Genomic DNA, 20,161 nt, shown 5'->3' with positions numbered 1-20,161 from the left:
CAGTGGGTATATCTATTATTGCCAATCAGTTATACAAAAATTACTCAATCACAATATCTTAGAAAATCACTTCAATTGATCTTGTGGAGTTAGAGATGACTGATATTGATATCATTCTTGGTATGGATTGGCTCCACTCATTCTATGCCTCAGTTGACTATAGAAATAGAGTCACTCAGTTTCAGTTTTCTAATGAAGCATTTTTTGAATGGAGGTGTAGTACTTCAGTACCTAAATATTAGTTTATTTCCTATCTTAGAGCAAGAAAGATGATTATCCAAGGGGTGTATTTACTATCTTGCCTGAGTCAAAGACTCAAATTCTGAGGCTCTGTGTCTTGAGTCAGTTCTAGTAGTAAATGAATTTCCAGATGTGTTCCCTGAAGATCTTTTCGGAGTTCCTCCCAAGAGAGAAATCAACTTCGAAATAGATCTCCTTCTAGACACCCAACCTATCTCTATTCCACCCTATAAAATAGCTCTAGTTGAGCTTAAGGAATTAAATGAACAATTGAAAGGTCTCTTAGATAAGGGTTTAATTAGGCCTAGTGTTTCTCCGCGGGGCACTCCAATCCTTTTATGCATAAGAAAGACAGTTCTCTCAGAATGTGCATCGAATACCATTAATTGGATAAAGTCAAAATCTAGAATAAGCATCCACTCCACAAAATTGATGAATTGTTTGGCCAACTTCAGGCTTCCAGTTATTTTTCTAATATAGATCTCAAATCCGGCTATCATCAGCTTAGAGTTAGAGAATGTGATATTCCAAAGATAGCCTTCAAAACTCGGCATGGTCACTTCGAATTCCTATTTATGTCTTTTAGACTAACAAATTCCCATGTAGATTTCATGGGCTTGATGAATAAGGTTCTCAAGAAGTACATGGACATTTTGTCATAGTCTTTATTGATGATATCTTTGTCTATTCCCGTAATGAGAATGATTATGCAAATCATTTGAGGGTTGTGTTATATACCATAGAGATCATCGATTGTTCGCTAGGTTTAGTAATTGAATATTTTGGCTAAGATCAATATCTTTCCTTGGCTATATAGTTTCCAATGATGGCATCCGAGTTGACCCTTAATATACCGAAGTGGTGAGAAACTAGCCTAGACCCATCTCTTAATCTAAAATCAAAAGTTTCTTGGGTTTCGTTGGCTATTATAGATGGTTGGTTGAAGGGTTTTATTCTATTACCTCCCCATATCTTGATTGTCTCAAAAAAAGTCAAATTTTAGTGGTTAGATTCCTACGAGAAGAGTTTTTAGGCGTTAAAGCCTCGACTCACTTCCACCAAGTCTTGAATTTGCCAGATGGTTTAGAAGGATTCATAGTTTATTATGATGCTTCCAAAGTTGGCGTTGGTTATGTTTTGATGCAGAGAGTCAAGTTCATAACCTACACCACTAGACAACTTAAACTCCATGAAAAAAATTATCCTACCCATGATCTTGAGTTGGCAGCTGTTATTTTTGCCTTGAAAGTTTTTAGGCATTATCTTTATGGGGTTCATGTTGATGTGTTCACAGATCATAAGAGTTTACAGTATATGTTTACGCAGAAATATCTGAATCTTTATTAGAAAAGGTGGATTGAGTTTTTTAAAGATTATAATATGAGTGTGTTGTATCATTCGAGCAAGGCTAATTTAGTGGAAGATGCCCTTAATAGTTTGTCTATGGGTAGTGTTGCTCATGTTTCGGGAGATAAGAAGAAGTTAGTCTGTGAGGTTCATCAACTCGCTAGATTAGGTGTTTGGTTGGTTGATTCACCTGAAGGTAGTATATAGGTTCAGAATGGCTCAGAATATTCATTGCTTGCTGAAGTGAAAGAAAATCAAGATAGGGATCCCGATTTGGTTATGTTGAAAGAGGCAGTCAGAAATCAGAAGGTGGAAGTTTTCTCCCAAAGGGGAAATTGTGTGCTTTATTATCAAGATAGGTTTGTGTTCTGTGTGTTGTTTGTTTGAGATAGTGAATTTTAGCAGAAGCGTTTGGTGTGCAGTACTCTATTCATCCAGTAACCACTAAGATATATCACGTTTTATAGGAAATCTATTGGTGGAATCGTATGAAGAAATATATTACAGAGTTTGTAGCTAAGTGTTCAAATTGTCAACAAGTCAAATTAAGAACCAAAGACCTAGTGGTACATTGTAGGAGTTTAGCATCCCCACTTGGAAGCGGGAAGTGGTGAACATAGATTTTGTGACACGGTTGCCTCATACGCATCCTCAGCATGAGTCAATTTGGGTCATTGTAGATAGAATGACCAAATAAGCTCATTTCTTGCCAGTTCATATATCATATTCAACTGAGGATCTCACTAGAATCTTTCTTAGAGAGTTGGTTAAGTTGCACGGGATTCCTTTGTCTATCATTTTAGATAGAGGTACTCAATTTAGCTCAGACTTTTAAAAGGTTTTTCAGAAGGGTCTTGGTACCCAAGTTTATCTCAGTACACGTTTTTATCCTTAGATAGATGGTCAGGCAGAATGGACCATTCAGATATTAGAAGACATGTTTTATGCCTGAGTTATTGACTTTAAAGGTAGTTGGGATGACCACTTACCTTTGATTGAGTTTTGTTACAATAATAGGTATCACTCAAGTATTCAGATGGCTGCATTTGAGCCTCTCTATGGATAGAGATATAGATCTCCTTTTGGATGGTTTGGGGCAGGTCCAGATGCTTTGATACGACCAAATTCAATGTTTGAGGCAATGGAGAAAGTTCAGTTAATTCAAGAAAGGATGAAGATATCCCAAAGCTGTCAGAAATCTTAGCAGACGTGAGGAGAAGGGATCTTGAGTTTAAGGTTAGTGATTTGGTCTATTTGAAGATTTTGCCTATGAAGAAAGTAAAGAGATTTGGCAAGAAGGGGAAACTCAGTCCCTGCTATGTTGGCCCATATAGAATATTGAACTATTTTGGGAAGGTAGCTTATGAGCTTGAGTTGCCTGTAGATTTGGAATCAGTGCATCCGGTGTTTCTTATTTCCTTGTTAAAGAAATGTAAGAGTGATTTAGTTTCTATTGTTAATTTAGAAAGTGTGGAAGTTAAGGATAGCCTTTCCTATGAAGAATTCCCAGTTGAGATCTTTGATTGTTAGATTTGTAGGCTAAGGAATAAAGAAGTTCCCTTGGTTAAAGTTCTTTGGCAGAATTAGTCTATTGAGGAAGCTACTTGAGAAGAAGAAGTAGATATGCAAGCCAAGTACCCTCATCTTTTCTCCACAAACTCAAATTCATCTTGAGGTAACAATTTTCCTTAGATTGACTCTTTTCTATTCTCTATTTCATCTATGTGACCAATCTGATGTAATTGCATGCATCCACGAAATTAGTTCAATTCATGTATCATGCTTCCGACTCGGTTATGTAATCATGTCCCAAGTTAGGAATTTTTAGTATATGGCCTCAGTTGTCTTAGTATTCTCAGTCTAACCATTCTTATTCAAGGACTGATGTTCCCAATGGGGAGATATTGTAATACCGCATAAGATTCTAAGTTTAGTTCAGTTGTAGTTGCATGCTTAATGGTTTCAAGTTTTGAAATTTTCACTAAGTGTTAAGGACTTAGTCATTTTCAAGACCCCTAAACATCATAGATTTTTATTTTGGTCTTCCCAACCCCGAGACGTTAGTTTTTGAGTTGATGTCATGTTTAGGGAGGTTAATAGTATGTCTCAGGAGAGTTTCAATATTTTTGGATGAGTTTTGGGACGTGTTTGGATAGCTGAAATAGTGAACCAATGCGATACGTTTGCGACACATTGGTCTCTCCTATGGGGATGGGGTCCATGAAATTTCATTTTCCCCTGGAGTAAGTGATGCGGCGTGTTGTTTTCTCCCCTATAGAGATGGACGCGGCACATTGCTTTCTCCCAAGGAGAGAGGGATGAGGCGCATTGCTCTCTCCCATCCAGAACTTTGATTAATGAAATCAAGGGGCAAGTAAGTCTTTTACCCTTAACTAAATTCATACATAAAACGATTTGGGGCATCCATAAGAGCATTATTTGCCCCTTTCTCTCAAAATTACTCTCAAGAAAAACCCTCCTCTTTCCTAATAACAAAACCCAAGCTCTATCTTCAAGAATCCAAGAGTTCAAGCTCCCAAGTCCAAACAATCTTCAAGAACCTAGAAATTGAGGTATGTGGGGTATTCATCAATGGGTACCTTTCACCCATTGAGCCCCAAAACCTTCTCTTTGATTAAAATATAGGTTCTTGCCTTATTTTTGATTTTTACATATTGAAGATGGGTTAAATTCATGTCTTTCCTTAGTAATTGAACTTACTTTTATGTCCATGAATGATCCTATGAAAGGTTAGGTTAATACATGTTTTACACTATAATTTCCCATGTCATGTTCAAGTGAATTTCATGTTGCAATATCAAATTATGAATTTAGACGTATCATGTTGTTTCCTCATGTTTAACACATTCCCATGTTCATGTTCACAATTCTCACTTGTTTGGTGAAATGTTCATGTTTTGGGTCTTTGAACTATGATTCCATACTACAGTTTTAAACTTTGATATCGTATTTTATAATTATTCAGTGCTAGAGGGTTATGAACACCCGATACCTATGTGTTTTACATGACTTCAGACTTTTAAGTAATAATTCAGTTAAGCCATAAATCTTTTCATTATACTCAGATAATTATGATTATGATGAGCACTATCAGAAATAATGTTCAGTTAAACTTAGTTCAGTTTAGTTCATTTGGGAGTAGGATTTAGCATCGAGAGAACCTAGGGATGGGAAATCACCTGCCAGTAGAGGGTGTGACCTTTAGTACTAGTCCCTGAGTTCCAGAACTATATAACAAATGTACGTTTGACATGTCTTCCTGTCAGTTGAGGATTGATGCATATCTCATGAGAGCACCATCCAATAGAGGGTGACTCCCTAGTCCTTCGGGACACCAGTTTAGTGGATCCACACAGCTCGTATTAGTACCCGTGGCATGGTACTGATGCCCTTTCAATTGGGGTTATAGGTTAGACCCCGATTAACTCAGATTGGGGTATGTCGATTACATAATGCCTCCCACAGTCTCAGTCAGCATTCAGTATGTCTCAGCTCAGATTTTCTTGACCAAAGCACACAAATTTTTAGTTATTCAGTTATACAGAATTCAGTCTTTAAAATTATAGAAACATGTTTATGCTTGGTCTTGCAATATCAGATATTACATGTTATGCATTTATGCTCAGTTATCTTATGCATTTCAGTCATGCTTATCTCACATACCAGTATATTCAAAGTACTAATCACATACTTTTCTTTGCTATGTCATCTTATAACATAGTTTTGGATGCTCAGTTTCTCGACCATTTTTAGATAGCTAAGCGTTACCCAACAGCAGTAGTGGTGAGTCCTCATCCATCGAGGACATAATATGTTTTTCTCAGTTATTTTAGTATTTCCTTATGTTAAGTTCGTCGGAGTTAGTTGTGGGTTTGTCCCATCAACTCCACATGATGTTTATAGGCTTTCAGACAATCAGTTAGACAGTCCGTCGTTCGTTCAATTTTTATCAATTGTTTCAGACAAATAATTTAGTGTCCAGTATTTTTATCAGATATTTCAGACATGTCATTGCTATGTATTTTAGTATTCATATTTACAGTATCTTATCAACTTATCTTTTGCACTTGTGATGTATTACTATTTTACTTAGTGCTCATAGCATGTATCAGTTCATGGGTTAGCTAGTGGTCACCTTAACCTTTTGAATAGCCTGCTAAACTAAGTTCGGACCAAACATATCCATCTCTCCAACCTCGAACCATCCATTAAGAGATCTACACCTCCTACCATACAATGCCTTAAAAAGGGCCATTCCAATACTAGAATAGCAACTATTATTGTGAGTAAACTCTACAAGATGTAGATGCTCAAGCCAGCTACCACCCTAGTCAATCACCAATGCTCAAAGAATATTTTCTAACGTATGAATAGTCCTCTCTTCTTACCCATCCATCTACGAATGAAACGCAGTACTCAGACTAACCTTAGTCCCTAACCCCTTCTGAAAAGACCTCCAGAAATAAGATGAAAACTGTGTATCACATTCAAAGATAATTGAAATACGTACCCATGCAGCTTCAAAATCTCATGAAGATACACCCTCGCATGATCCTCAATTGAAAATTTAATCCTCATTGGCAAAAAGTGAGCCAAATTTTTCATCCTATCCATGATGACCCAAATCGAATCAAACTAATTCCAAGATCGAGGAATCCGGTAACAAAATCCATATTGATCACCTCCCATTTCCATTCTGGAAAATCCAATTCCTGATACAAGCTACCGGGCCTCATGTGCTCAACTTTTACTTATTGACACACTAAACACTTGGCCACGAAATTAGCCATGTCCTTCTTCATACATCCACCGATATATCTCCTTGAGATCGTGTACATTTTTGTCTAACCGGGATGAACAATATAGTGCGATTCATGCGCCTCATCCAATACCTTTTCTCACAAACCATCGATGTAGGGAACACATAACCTCCCTTGGTACCACAAGGTACCATCACCGCGGATCTTAAATACCATCACCTTTTGCCCACCTACATCACCCTTGATTTTCACTTAGATAAGATCTAGCATTTGTTTTTCCTTGATCTCAGCACCAAGAGATGATTGCACCACTTCTTGGACCATCACACCACCATTCTTGGAATCCAAAAGGCAAAATCCAAGATTAGCCAAGCAGTAAATATCCTTCACCAACTCCCTTCTCTCCTTATCCACATGAGCTAAAATCTCCATCAGCAACCTACTAAGATTATTAGCAACAGCATTAGCCTTACTTGGATGATGGTGAAGACTCATGTCATAGTCCTTGAGAAGCTCAATCCATCTCCTCTGCCTGAAGTTAAGATCTTTCTGAGTGAACATATACTATAGCCTCTTATGATTAGAAAAGATGTCCATATGCACTCTATACAAATAGTGCTACCAGATCTTCAGCACAAATACCACCACTAAAAGCTCCAAATCATGAGTAGGATAATTCTTCTCATGCACCTTCAACTGCCTAGAAGAATACGCAATCACCTTACCATGCTACATCAATACACAACCAAGTCCCACTCAGGATGCATCACAGTAAACCACAAACCCCTCATTGCCTTCAGGAAAAGTCAAAACCTGAGCCAAAGTTAGCTTATCCTTAAGCTTCTCAAAGCTACCTTCGAAAGCATCCGACTAAGAGAATTTTACCTTCTTCTGAGTCAACTTAGTCAATGGGGTAGCTATCATTGAGAAAATTTCCACAAACCTTCTATAATACCCATCCAAACCCAAGAAACTCTGAATGTTGGTTGGAGTCGTGGGTCTAGGCTCGTGGGTTTAGGCTACCTTTTAACCTCCACCATATTTTGTGGATCCACAATGATCCCCCCATTAGTAATAATATGACCCAGAAAAGTAACAACGTTTAACCAAAATTCGTATTTAGAGAATTTGGCATACAACTGCTGCTCTTTCAAGGTCTGCAACACCACACGGAGGTGATTAGAATGATCCACCTCACTCTTAGAATATACCAGGATGTCATGTATGAACACAATGATAAAAAGATCAAAAAACTGACAGAATACCCTCTTCATCAAATCCATAAATGCCGCTGGGGCATTGGTCAAACCAAATGACATAACATAGAACTCAAAGTACCCATACCGAGTACGAAAATTTATCTTAGGGATATCCACCTCCCTAATCTTAAGCTGATGATACTCGTATCAAAGATCTATCTTAGAAAAGAATTTGGCACCTGTAACTGATCAAACAAGTCATCTATCCTTGGAAGAGGATACTTGTCTTAATCGTCACCTTATTCAACTACTCATAGTCAATGCACATCCAAAGGAACCATCCTTCTTATGCACGAATAATACCGGTGCACCTCAAGGGGACATAATAGGAAGGATGAAATTCTTATCCAAAAGATCCTTAAGTTGCTCCTTGAGTTCTCTCAACTCAGTTGGAGACATTCTATAAGGAGGAATAGATATTGGACGAGTGTTCGGAACCAAATAAATTCCAAACTTATTCTCCCTATACTTAGGAACACCAAGAAGATCATCCAAAAAGACCTCAGGAAACTCATTCTCTACCAAACCAAATGCAAAAAATGACCTTCCGAGTTAGAATCTTTAACCCAAACCAAATGATAGAGATACCCTTTAGATATTAACCTTTGAGATCAAATATATAAAATAAACCTCCCCTTAGGAGCTAGGGAACCACCCACCCACGTAATAGAAGGTTCACCAAGGAAACTTAAAGACAACCTTACAAGTCCGACTGTCTAAGGACGCGTAGTACGAATGTAATAAATCCATCCCCAAAGTAAAATCAAAATCCACCAAAGTCTCCTTAGTATCAACAGAAACCACACATACTCTATAGACTCTTTCAGCAACCACAGAGTAACCTACCGGGGTAGAAATAGAAAAAGGATCCAAAATAACCTTAGGATCAAAACCAAAATACACAACCACAAAAGGGGTCACACAAGAAAGAGTGGACACTAAATCAAGTAAAAAATAAACATCCCAAGAAAAGAGTTGAACATATCAGTTATGAGATCAGGTGATACCTCAGATTCCTATCGAGTAGCAAGAGCATACAACCTATTCCGGCCTATATTGGTACAAGAAGTAGGAAAAAATGTAGAAGCAACACCCTTTGGTGCAGGAGAAGAAGAAGAGGCGATCGGGACTCTATTCTCTCCCGTAGCTACCTTACCAACCAGATAGTTTCTAAGCATATGGCTTAGCTGACCATATTTGAAACAACCATCCCTTCCTTCATCATAGAATCCCTGATATAACTGACCATATAACTGGCAAGAAGGACATGATGAACCCAAATGTGCTCCATTTCCTTGAGATTGGGCACCCTGTGCCTTTAAGTTATTGCCACCCTGTTGACGCTTGCCACCCAATTGCTTTGGGTAGGAAGCACTAGTTGTGGAGAAGGAACTAAAACTCCCCCACTTCTTCTTTGGCCACTTACCACTATCCCAACCACTTTATTGTTGACCCCTACCTTGGTCACAGAACCTGAACTTCTTACTCTCGACTTGCTTTCTCTTTTCTTTCTCCACCTATTGCATATGAACAACCAACCTACAAATATCCATGTCTTTGGTCAGCAATGCAGTCTTGCTTTCAAGGATCAAATCCTAAGACAATACTGAAGTGAAGTTTATCATCATGGCCCTCTTATCAGACACCATTTTTGTAGCATACCTAGACAACTAGTGGAATTTAAAGGCATACTCCTTGACCGACATCTTCATCTATTTCTTATTAACAAACTCCTCTACCTTTGCTTCCTTCAACTTCCAAAGAAAGAAATGGTCCAAAAAAGCATTAGAGAAAATCTCCTATAAGGACAATTCCTCAACATCACCCCTTTCCCTATCCCATTCCTCATAACGTTGGTATGCCACATCTTTGAGCTGATAAGTTGTAGAATCCACCCCTTCTACATTCGTGGCATGCATAATCTTGAAAATCTTTTCTATCTTATCTAAGAAATTCTGAGGATCCTCCTCTACCTTAACACCAGCAAAGGTTAGAGGACTCATCTTCATGAACTGGCCAACCCTTATGGCCTTAGATGATGCAATATTAGTGCACCACGCTCAGTTTAAGAAGCTATAAATTAAGCAATCATATGGATCAATTGACAAAACTCCGCATTCATTACATTAGCCTGAGGAGGACTAGAAGGAACTGGTGGAACTCCAAAAATATTAGGGACTGGACCCCTAGATCGAGTATGGATCCCTTGGGTGGATCCTGTCCCATTAGCATTACCCCTAATTAGGACAGAGGGTTTTCCATAAAGTTTAGATCATCGCGACATGATCCAAAAAGCGAATAAACAAAATTAGAGAAGATTCTAGGGCTCAAACCCAACCTTAAAAATAGAATACAAAGAAGAGAAACATATTCTAAATGCCTTGTAGCCTCTCACTTATGACTGTAGCATGCTACACACCCCTTATAAGAGACTCTATTCGACATGGATTTATGGACTCCCAATTGACCATGAACCTAAAACTCTGATACCAACTTGACACGACCCAAACCAGGGCCTTGTCATAATGGACATCCCAAGTTTAACCAGGACCGAAGACCACCCTCGTTAGCTAACTCAACCTCTAAATACATATACCTTGAGTTGGATGAATTCCTAACATATAATAAGATAGCGTAAATGTACCAATCCATACTTAGGGATAGGTACTTAACCATGACCAACCTAGGCAAGTCCAGCCATCCAGTATTCAACCAATAACCATGCCAAAACCAAAACAATAACCAAGTTCTAGTCAATAACATAACATAACATATGGAACTATCATAAATTCAGTCAAATACTAAGGATAAGACCAATACCGACACCGCTTATTCCAACCCATAGTAGTTCCACAAAGCCTCTAACCAAATGAGAAACAATATCCGATTGGGATATTCCCCCAACCATAGCCAAAACCAATATCCATAAAATAACCAAAGCATGTAAATACATCCATAATATAAAATGGAGCCTTTTGGAACATGGAAGCTCACCACTTCGATTCAATAACTAATCCCAAATCCAGTCACTAAAAATTAGGAGGAGAATGGTCAGTTCCTACATCGCATAGGGATACAGCTACCTGAAGACAAGTTAGTGGGTGAATGCTAGCAAGTACTCAGGATAAGGATCAAATAATGCCAACCTTTAAAGCCAAGTAACCAACAATACGCATTCACAACCATCCAACCATATGTATATAACCATGCTGGGAAAGGGAACCGCATTTAGCATGTCTTTAAAACACTTAACCTAGGTATGTGTATCTTAACTATCCTAGAATAACCCATGGGCTAATGGTTATAGTGTAACACCCTGAATGGGCCCTGATATATTTGTAGCCACACAAACTAGAGATACCATAGGAGTAGGGGATTCCCAAGTACCCTTTGCTCTCTATGATACATACATACAATTGTAACTTAGGGGATTCACATATACCCAATATGGTTATTATAACCAATCCTCATGTTGGCAAACATGTGTTTCTAGTGCTCGTCCATTGGACTCACACCTTTACGATCGGCCACCACACCCTACCATTATTGCCCAATTAAAATCATTACCACACAACCAAGACTACCATTCATTTTATTATTAACCGAGGCTATAAGAAGTGGTATTGTCATATCAATTATAGCTTGCAAGTAATGTCCTTGGATAACCTTTTATGATTAAGGGATTCCCATGTACCCATAGATTACATTATTGAGTTGACTTGAAGGATTCCCATATAACCCACAAGTGTACCATTATTAAGTTTTCTTGGGGAATTCCCTCGTACCCCACAAGGATATTTAACTAACCATAACCATGACCACCAAACCTTACCATTTAACCATTCCAAACTATTTAAACCATTTAGAGTTCCATTACTATGTTATACCATACAATAGTTCCATTAAAAGTCCAACAATATAGTAAAAGTATTCTCATAGGCATTTTATCAAACATATTGGGGCATAGTGTTTACAAAACCAAAACCAATTACCAATTAATCAATCCCATGTGACCAATTGTCCAAACCACCATTAAAGCATGTAAATCCATAATTAAAACATAGGAAAACCATAACCAAGTATTTATAACTAAACCCCCCCAACACATTATTGGAAACCTAAAACCATAAAATAGTTATGACATGAAAACAATTCATAAGGCATGCCTATAGTTGGAACTAAAAATGAGGAAGGAGTAACTTGCCTTCGATTATGAAGATGATGGAGAGAAATCACCAGTACAAGCCCTAAATTGATCCTCTAGATGAAACCCTAGCCTTCCTTTACCCAAGAGCCTTAGAGAGAATTTGAGAGAGTTTTTAATTATTTAAGATTAGTATATTAGGGTAAATAATTTCCCAAAAGATTTATAAGTCATGGGTCCTTAAGAGGTTAAGTGGGAAATGTCTAGATTATCCCCACTTAAACTATGTAAAAATCCCATAGGAGGGTACGACCACCCAATACTAGTTGGACCATACAATACGAGTGGTGCCCACCACTTGGACCCCAACACTATCAATATATGGCTATCCAAGTCAAGTCGTATTCAATTATACGACATGTTACCTTGACCCGTACCCACAACAAAATAGAATTCAAAGAGGATTTGGACACTGTCCACCATATGAGTCAATGGTACTAGTCATACCATATCTTATGGCTCATGGTAAGCCACTCGTACTTAGGTCCAAATTAAGTCGACAAGTTTCAGATTAAGTGATGGAAAAGATAAACCATACGAACCGTCACCCACCATATGACTCATACCTACCCAGGTTGTAGCCACACGAAAAACTAATCTAACCCTCCAACCAGTATTAGTTAGCATACGACCAAGACCATACCAACTGAACCCCATTATACGACTAGTACCCTTAGTCGTATTCTATGCAGAAACAAAATATCCAAGAAATTTTCTAAGGTTCCAAAATCCAGGGTGTTTCAAATTTGCACCCTGAAGATGATCAAACGAATTATCTATCCTTGGAAGAGGGTACTTATTCTTTCCTATTACCTTATTCAACTGTTCTCAATCAATATATATATGAAGAAAACCATCCCTCTAACACACAAATAACATCTGTGCTCCCCCTGGAGACACACTAAGAAGGATGAAACCCTTGTCTAAAAGATTCTTTAGCTGCTCCTTTAGATCCTTTAACTCATCTGGAGCCATTCTATATGAGGGAATAAAAATAGGATGAGTGTTTGGAACAAGATCAATCTCAAAATCAATCTCCCTATCGGGAAGATTACCAGGAAGGTCATCAGGAAAAACCACAAAAAATTTATTCACCACTGGGATAAAATGTAAAGAAGGACCCTCTTAGTTTAAATCTTTAACCTAGACCAAATGATGGAGACATCCCTTAGATATTAATCTCTGAGCTCTAAAATATGATATGAACCTCCTCTTAGGAGCTAGGGAAACACTCTCCTACTTAATAAAAGGCTTAATAGGGAAATTAAAGATGACTTTATGGGTCCGAAAGTCTAGAGAAACATAGTACGAGTGAAATCCATCCATCCCTAATATGACATCAAAATCAACTAGGTCTAATTCAAATAGATCCACCAAAGTCTCCCGATCACCCACAGACACCACAAAACCCATATAGACTCTTCTAGCCACCACAGAGTCATCCACTAATATATAAAAAGAAAAAGGGTCCAAATTGCACTCGAGATTAAAATCAAAATGCACAGCCACAAATGAGGTCACATAAAAGAGAGTAGACCTTGGATCAAGTAAATAATACATATTAAGGAAAATGAGTTTCAACATACCAGTAATGACATCAGGCAATGCCTTAGACTCTTGATGGATAGTGAGAGCATCGAGTCGGTTCCGACTAGTGTAGGAGCCAAATGGTACACCTTTTGTTGTCAAAGCTAAAGGAGAGGCAACAGAAACCTTTTTTCACCCCAGAAGTAACCTTACAAACTAGACAATTTCTAATCATGGCCCTGGATGACCACAGTTAAAGAACTTGTCCCTTTCATCAATATAATAGCCCCGATGCAATCAACCGAAAAATTTACCGGGAGGATATAATAGAGCTAACTCGATGCCATTAGCTTGAGATTGGGCCCCTTGTTCCCTGTAATTGTCGCCAGTCTAAAAATGTCTATCACTCGATGGCTTTAGGTACGGAGCACTAGCTGTCGTATAAGACCTAGAATTGCCCTACTTTTTTGGGACACTTTCCACCATCCCTTTTACTTCGCTACTGGCCACCACCATGTTCGAAAAATCTAAACTCTTTCTCTGCCTCTCCCCTAATCAGATTGTTTTTTTTCTCTTCATAGACCCATTATAAGTACACAACCAACCTAGAGATGTCTATGTCCTTGTTCAATAAGGCAACCTTATTCTCCAAAATCAAGTCTTAGGATAACCCAAAAGTGAAATTACTCATTCTAGTTCTCATGCTAGAAACCAACTCTGGAGAATGCTGAGACAATTGATAAAACTTCAAGGCATAGTCCTTAACTGAGATCATTCCTTGCTTCAAGTTAACAAACTCTTCTGCCTATGCCTCCCTCAACTCCTGAGGAAAAAAATGGTCTAGAAAAGCCCTAGAGAAATTATCCCATAGGGCTGACTTAGCATCATCACCCCTAGATTGTTCCTATTCATCATACAATTGGTAGGCTATATCTTTTAGTTAGTAGGCAAAAAATTCCACACCCTCTATGTTAGTAGCATGCATAATGCAAAAGATTTTTTCCATGTCATCAATAAAACCTTGGGGATCCTCCTAAACCTTAACACTAGTGAACACAAGAGGTTTTAATAAATAGGCCAAACCTTGTGGCCTAAGAAAATAACATAGCATAAGCACAATGCTCAGACTGAGAAGCTACAAACTATATAAATATATGAATATACTGACAAAACTCAACATTCATTACATCAGCCCAAGGAGCTTGAGAAGGACTAGATAGAAAGGGTGGAACTCGAGGAGAGAAATTAGAAATTGGACCCCTAAACCGAGTTTGGACCCCATAATTAGAAAGGATCCTATTAATATTGTCCTTAAGTTGTACAAAGTATTTTTCTATGAGCTTTAGATCATCTTGGAGGCATGATCTAAAAACCAAACAAATGGGTATTAGAGAAGATTTTAGGACCTTAGACTCTACAACTTAAAAATATGACACAAGAAAGAGAAATATTCCTAAATGCCTCGTAGCCTCTCCCTTATGAGTATGGCATGCTATATACCCTTAAATGAGACTCTACTTAACATAATTATTTTAGGAAACCCAGTTGATCATGAACCTAGGGATATGATATCAATCTAACATGACCCAAACCTATGTTAGGTATCTCAAGTACAACTAGGATCAGAGACTACCCCCAATACTCCACTATTAACTACCCTACATGCCATGTAAGATGAATTATAAACATATAACAAGATTAAATAATAATAATCTAAAGGGCATAAAGTAAGTCTATAAGCATAACCAAATGGCCACAACCTAATGCCCAATCATTACCAATCCCACTGCCAATACCAATACCAAGGCTAACACTACAAATATAGTAGTCTATCAAATCCTCTAACCAGAATCAAAGAACATTTGGTCGAGACAAGCCTCCGACCTTAGAAAAAACAAACCAATGAAATAATAATAATAATAATAAGTCTATTGCATAAAATGAAGCCTTCCAGAGAATGGAAGATCACCACTTTCATCTAACTTAAAGTTGTCCCCAAATCTAAGTCACTAAGAAGGAGGAATCGTATAATGGTTGGTTCATGCATCACTTGGGGATACAATGCTCGAAGATGGTTAGCAGAGTGAACGCTAGGATGTAACCTAAGGACAAAAGTAAAATAATGTTATCATTCAAAACCAAATCAAATAACCATATGCAATCATATATATACATATATATAGGTGTATATTATGTCGGAATAAGGAATAACGTTTAGCATGCATTTTAAACTTTAACCTAGGTTGTGTAGCTTGGCCATCCTAAAACCATCTAGGGCTATATGGGTTCAACTCACCTTGCTGAAAGGCCCCCAGTGCATGTTATACATACGACCATAGAAAAAAACCTGAGATAACTAGTATATCTCCAAAATATAAAGTCTAACATTATGTACACGGTCACCAAAACAACCCTCACATTGGCAAACATGAGTTTCTAGTATTGAACCCCTAGGACCCCTACATTCCACGACATTGCTACTCAACCCCTTTGAGCCCATATTAAATTATTTACACATTCTCAATCATTTACCAATGAGTCATTTATTAGGCATTAACCATTGGTATCGTCATACAAAAATTAGAGCTTGCAAGTCTATTACATTATGACATATAAACCATTAAACCAAATTAGACTACATCATTTCCAATTAACCAAAAAAATTTATAATAAAACCATGGCCACCAAGGCCTTTCCAAAACCTTATGAAACAAACCAAAACCAATTCATATTTTTTTAACCATTTATGCATTGTAAGGATTCAAGAATAATGTGATAACTTCTCATTGATAATTTCACAAACAGGTTGAGGGCATACCATTATCAAAGCCAAAATCATCAAATTTGGGGACCAACCATGATCCCCTAAATTAAATCAGCATTCCCATGGACCCACATATGGAAAACCATAATTAAAACAAGGATAATCATAATTAAACCATGAGAAACAATATTCAACCATAAACATCCAAAACCCCCAACCTTTATTGAAAAACCATAATAATACCATGAAAACCATACATTACAACACATTATCTTTGTAAAATTATAATAAGGGAGGAGTAACATGCCTTAGACACCAAGAAAACTAGAGAGAAACCACACTTAAAAGCCTTAATTAATTATCTTGATAAAACCCTAGCCTTTTGCTTGAAAGAGAGATTGAGAGAGATTTTAAGAGTGTAATGATTGGGAATAATAGGTTATTAAAATCCCAAAAGGAATTTTAAGTCATGATGTCAAAGGAAGTTAAGAGGGGAAATGTACAGAATGCTCCCAACTTAAAACTATCAAAATACTGTAGGTGGTTAGGAGTTGATCTCATGACTCGTGACCATAACATGTGACCTGTACCATTGAGTCATAAAAAATATAGTGAGTTGGAGACCCACACATTGTCCACTATATGACTCCCTGATCCCACTTGTTACCAAACCATACAACTCGTATAGACTAGTCATACGCAAGACAGAATCCAAAGGGATTGAGACTGGAAAACATATGCTTCAACTATACCATTCGTACTCCATCCTCATGACTCTTAGTGATCTATTCATACTTAGAACCAAGTGAATTCACTAAGGTTTTGATTTGAGGAAGGATTGTCCTAATGACCCATCACCACTCCTAACAACCCATACCACTAAGTCATAACGACAATAGAACCCCAACCACCATCAACTAGAAATCTAATAATTCAGGTCACCTGACTCGTATCCACACCATATGACTCATATGGTTAAGTCGTCAATAGGATAGTGAGCTCAAATCTTAGGAAATTTCAAAGGTCCAAAACCCAGGGTGTTTAATGATATATATTTTTGGGATGGCAAGTTTCTTTGGTGGATTTAGATTTCCCTCAATTTTCTATGGTTCGTGCAGCTAACACGCACAGAGGATCTTCTAGTGGGGGACCTGGACCCATATAGCCAGTTGGTATTTTAGGATGGTTACAGCTACACAGTTTAGGTTAATTGTTTTAAATCTAATTATCAATCATTGTTCCCTATCCTGGCATCTTATATATATATATATATGTATATATGAATATGTGTATGTTGTTTTTACTGACTTTGGGTATGTCATTATTTTATCACTATCCCTGAGTTACATGTCAGTTCTTATCATATTGACCATCCTAGGACCCTATATTATTTTATAATGTAGGGTAAGAACACTTATTTACCCCTATGTAGAATTAGGTAGATTAGCACATCTATCGAGTTGCTTTACAGTTATGACATCCCATTCTTCGAAAGGCTTGTCATTTTATAGTTTACATTTCTATGTTTAGACTATGTATTTGGGTTCTATTTTGGCTATAGTCGGGGGTATTTCCTGACTTAGGTTGATGTTAGGTTGTTAGAGGCTTTTGTGGACAGATGTGAGTTAGTTGGTCATTATTTTGACTCTTAGATTTAGTAGAGTTATCTATTTTTATTTTATTTCTATATGAATTGGATTTCATATTATCTTTATGGTCACTTTATGCTCATAAGGGTAGGCGATGGGGGTGGTATCCAATCTATGTTGGACTTGAGATACCCATCATGGCCAGACCCTGGTTTGGGTCATGACAAGCTTTGTATCAGAGCATGGGTTAGGGCCGTTGGGTGTGTATAAAACCATGTCTTGTATAGTCTTGATTATGGATGTGTTGTGCACCATACTAATAATAAGGAGGATACAAGGTATTTAGGAAATATTTCTCATTCTTTAATACTCGAGATCATGTAATTATGTCGTCCATATGAAAGTTACCCAAATTTCTTTATTTTGCTAATTTTGTTGAATATGTCTCATTATTAAGGCGATAAAAGTGAAAAGGCTTAGCTTTCTAACAATGTGGTCCTTTCAGAATGAGTTATCAAAATTTATAAAATGGCGCAACAACTTGAAAGAAGTCCATTAGTGTGTCAAGGTGTATTTATTCAAGTGTATACCTTAAACTTTAGGAATCATGCTTTTTATCCCAAGGTAAGATGTTTTATTTTTCCTTTTCAAGAACCTTTTTGTAGATTGCTCACTTAAGGAGAGGATACATATGTGAATATTGAGGTAGTATTTCAATTCTAAGATGTAGTATAAATTGGGGTGTTATAACCTATAAGTAATAAGATGATCCTAAGGTTAGTGATATAAAGTCATATGTTTAGAAGTCAAAGTAAGGGTAGCTTTATAATTGAAAAGAATAGTTATATTTGATTGGCTTTTAAGTGAGTGTCGGGGGCTATATGCCCTCATGGTGTTTGTTAAGGTGTACCAAAAATTAGCAAGCTTATGGTAGTCGTTAAAAGGGAGTGGTTAGTTATAATATTTGCATATTTAGTTGAAATAAGAAAAGTGCTCATGAGGACTAGATACTATAGTAATAAATTATATCATAGGTTGTGAATGGAAGGATTGGTCGGCTAATGATTTATGAATTTAGTGTTTACTTAGGGATATCTTAGAAAAAGGGGACTCAGTGATGTTTATAGAATCTTGAAGATAGTTGGGATGTATGCATGTGAAAGAGGATCTAATATGAGGAGGTAAATGTTCTATAGACCATAATGGGTTAGGTTATAAGATTACAATCAACTATCCTTATTATGTGGCTATACCTATTAATTTTTTTCTAGCAGTTGTAAACTAGAATAGAATGTAAGAAGACGTGTAGTGAATATAAAGGTATAGTAGTAACATTGTGAATAAGAATGTTCTTATCGGCCATAGTTAAGTTAAAAAGGAATTTAGGTGGATTTTTCTATTTGATGGACTAGTGTATTAGACGGGATATTTCATTGGTGGTGCATGATTATATCTAGCCACTAAGTTTGGACTTTAGATATTTAATGTGGTGATAAGAATGTTATCTCAAGAATTGTGATGCAAGATTTATGTGAGTAAATTAGTAGGCTTGTTATAATGTGTGAAAGATTAGGTTGATGGCTCATGAAATATTAGAGTGGGTAATTGTGATATATGTATGAGGTCTAGTGTTGAAGTAGAAATGGTGGCTAAATCATTAGATGGATAAGAGCCTTAAGTTATAAGAATAAAGTGTACTCAGTTTGAGCTATAAGTTCCATCTATACCTAGTTTATATTCCTAAATTTTTTAGTATGGAGAAGTCCAGGGACTTGTTATATGGTGTTATATAGAGCTGAATTGAGGGAGAAATAGATAGACTATGTGAACTCTTACTATAGTTGTAAAATTTTGTCAAATTATGAGGTTATGATATTAAAGGTGTAATGCTAGTATTGTTAGGAGTTGAAAATAGAGTATCATGTGTTTAGAAGAATGGATCTCAATACCCATAAAAATGGTAGTTATAAGACAATGACCTTAGAGGTTGGAGAAAATTAAGAATAATATCCTTGAAAGAGATGTCCTAAGAAGAATTAAGTGTCTTCATATTAAAGTTGTTGGGGGGAGTTTGGAGTCATGTACATAGTGATACCACTTATTTTGCAGAGTGTTGTATGTATAGATTTAATTGGGGAATATGTTTGCAAGTTTATAAGAGTGAACTTTGAGACAATGGGGATATTATGAGCTAAGGTAGATCTTGAATTTTCTCATGATGGTGAGTTTCAGTGAAGAGTAATGGTAAATCTTTTCTTACTCTAGTAAATTCCTCCTATTTTGATTTAAGAGGACATTCTACTAACATCTTATGTATTCAAATGGAGTGTATACCTAAGTTTTGAGTTCTCTATAGAACCTATGTCCATACTTTGGCCCTCTAATTATGATCTAAGTGTTTTGATATGTGAAACCTTTTATGTTTATTAGGTCATATCTTACATCAAAGG

Source organism: Capsicum annuum, chromosome 1 (assembly GCF_002878395.1).
Source record: "Capsicum annuum cultivar UCD-10X-F1 chromosome 1, UCD10Xv1.1, whole genome shotgun sequence".
Taxonomy (NCBI): Eukaryota; Viridiplantae; Streptophyta; class Magnoliopsida; order Solanales; family Solanaceae; genus Capsicum; species Capsicum annuum.
The sequence above is the reverse complement of the archived record's forward strand: the minus strand, read 5'-3'. Positions refer to the sequence as shown.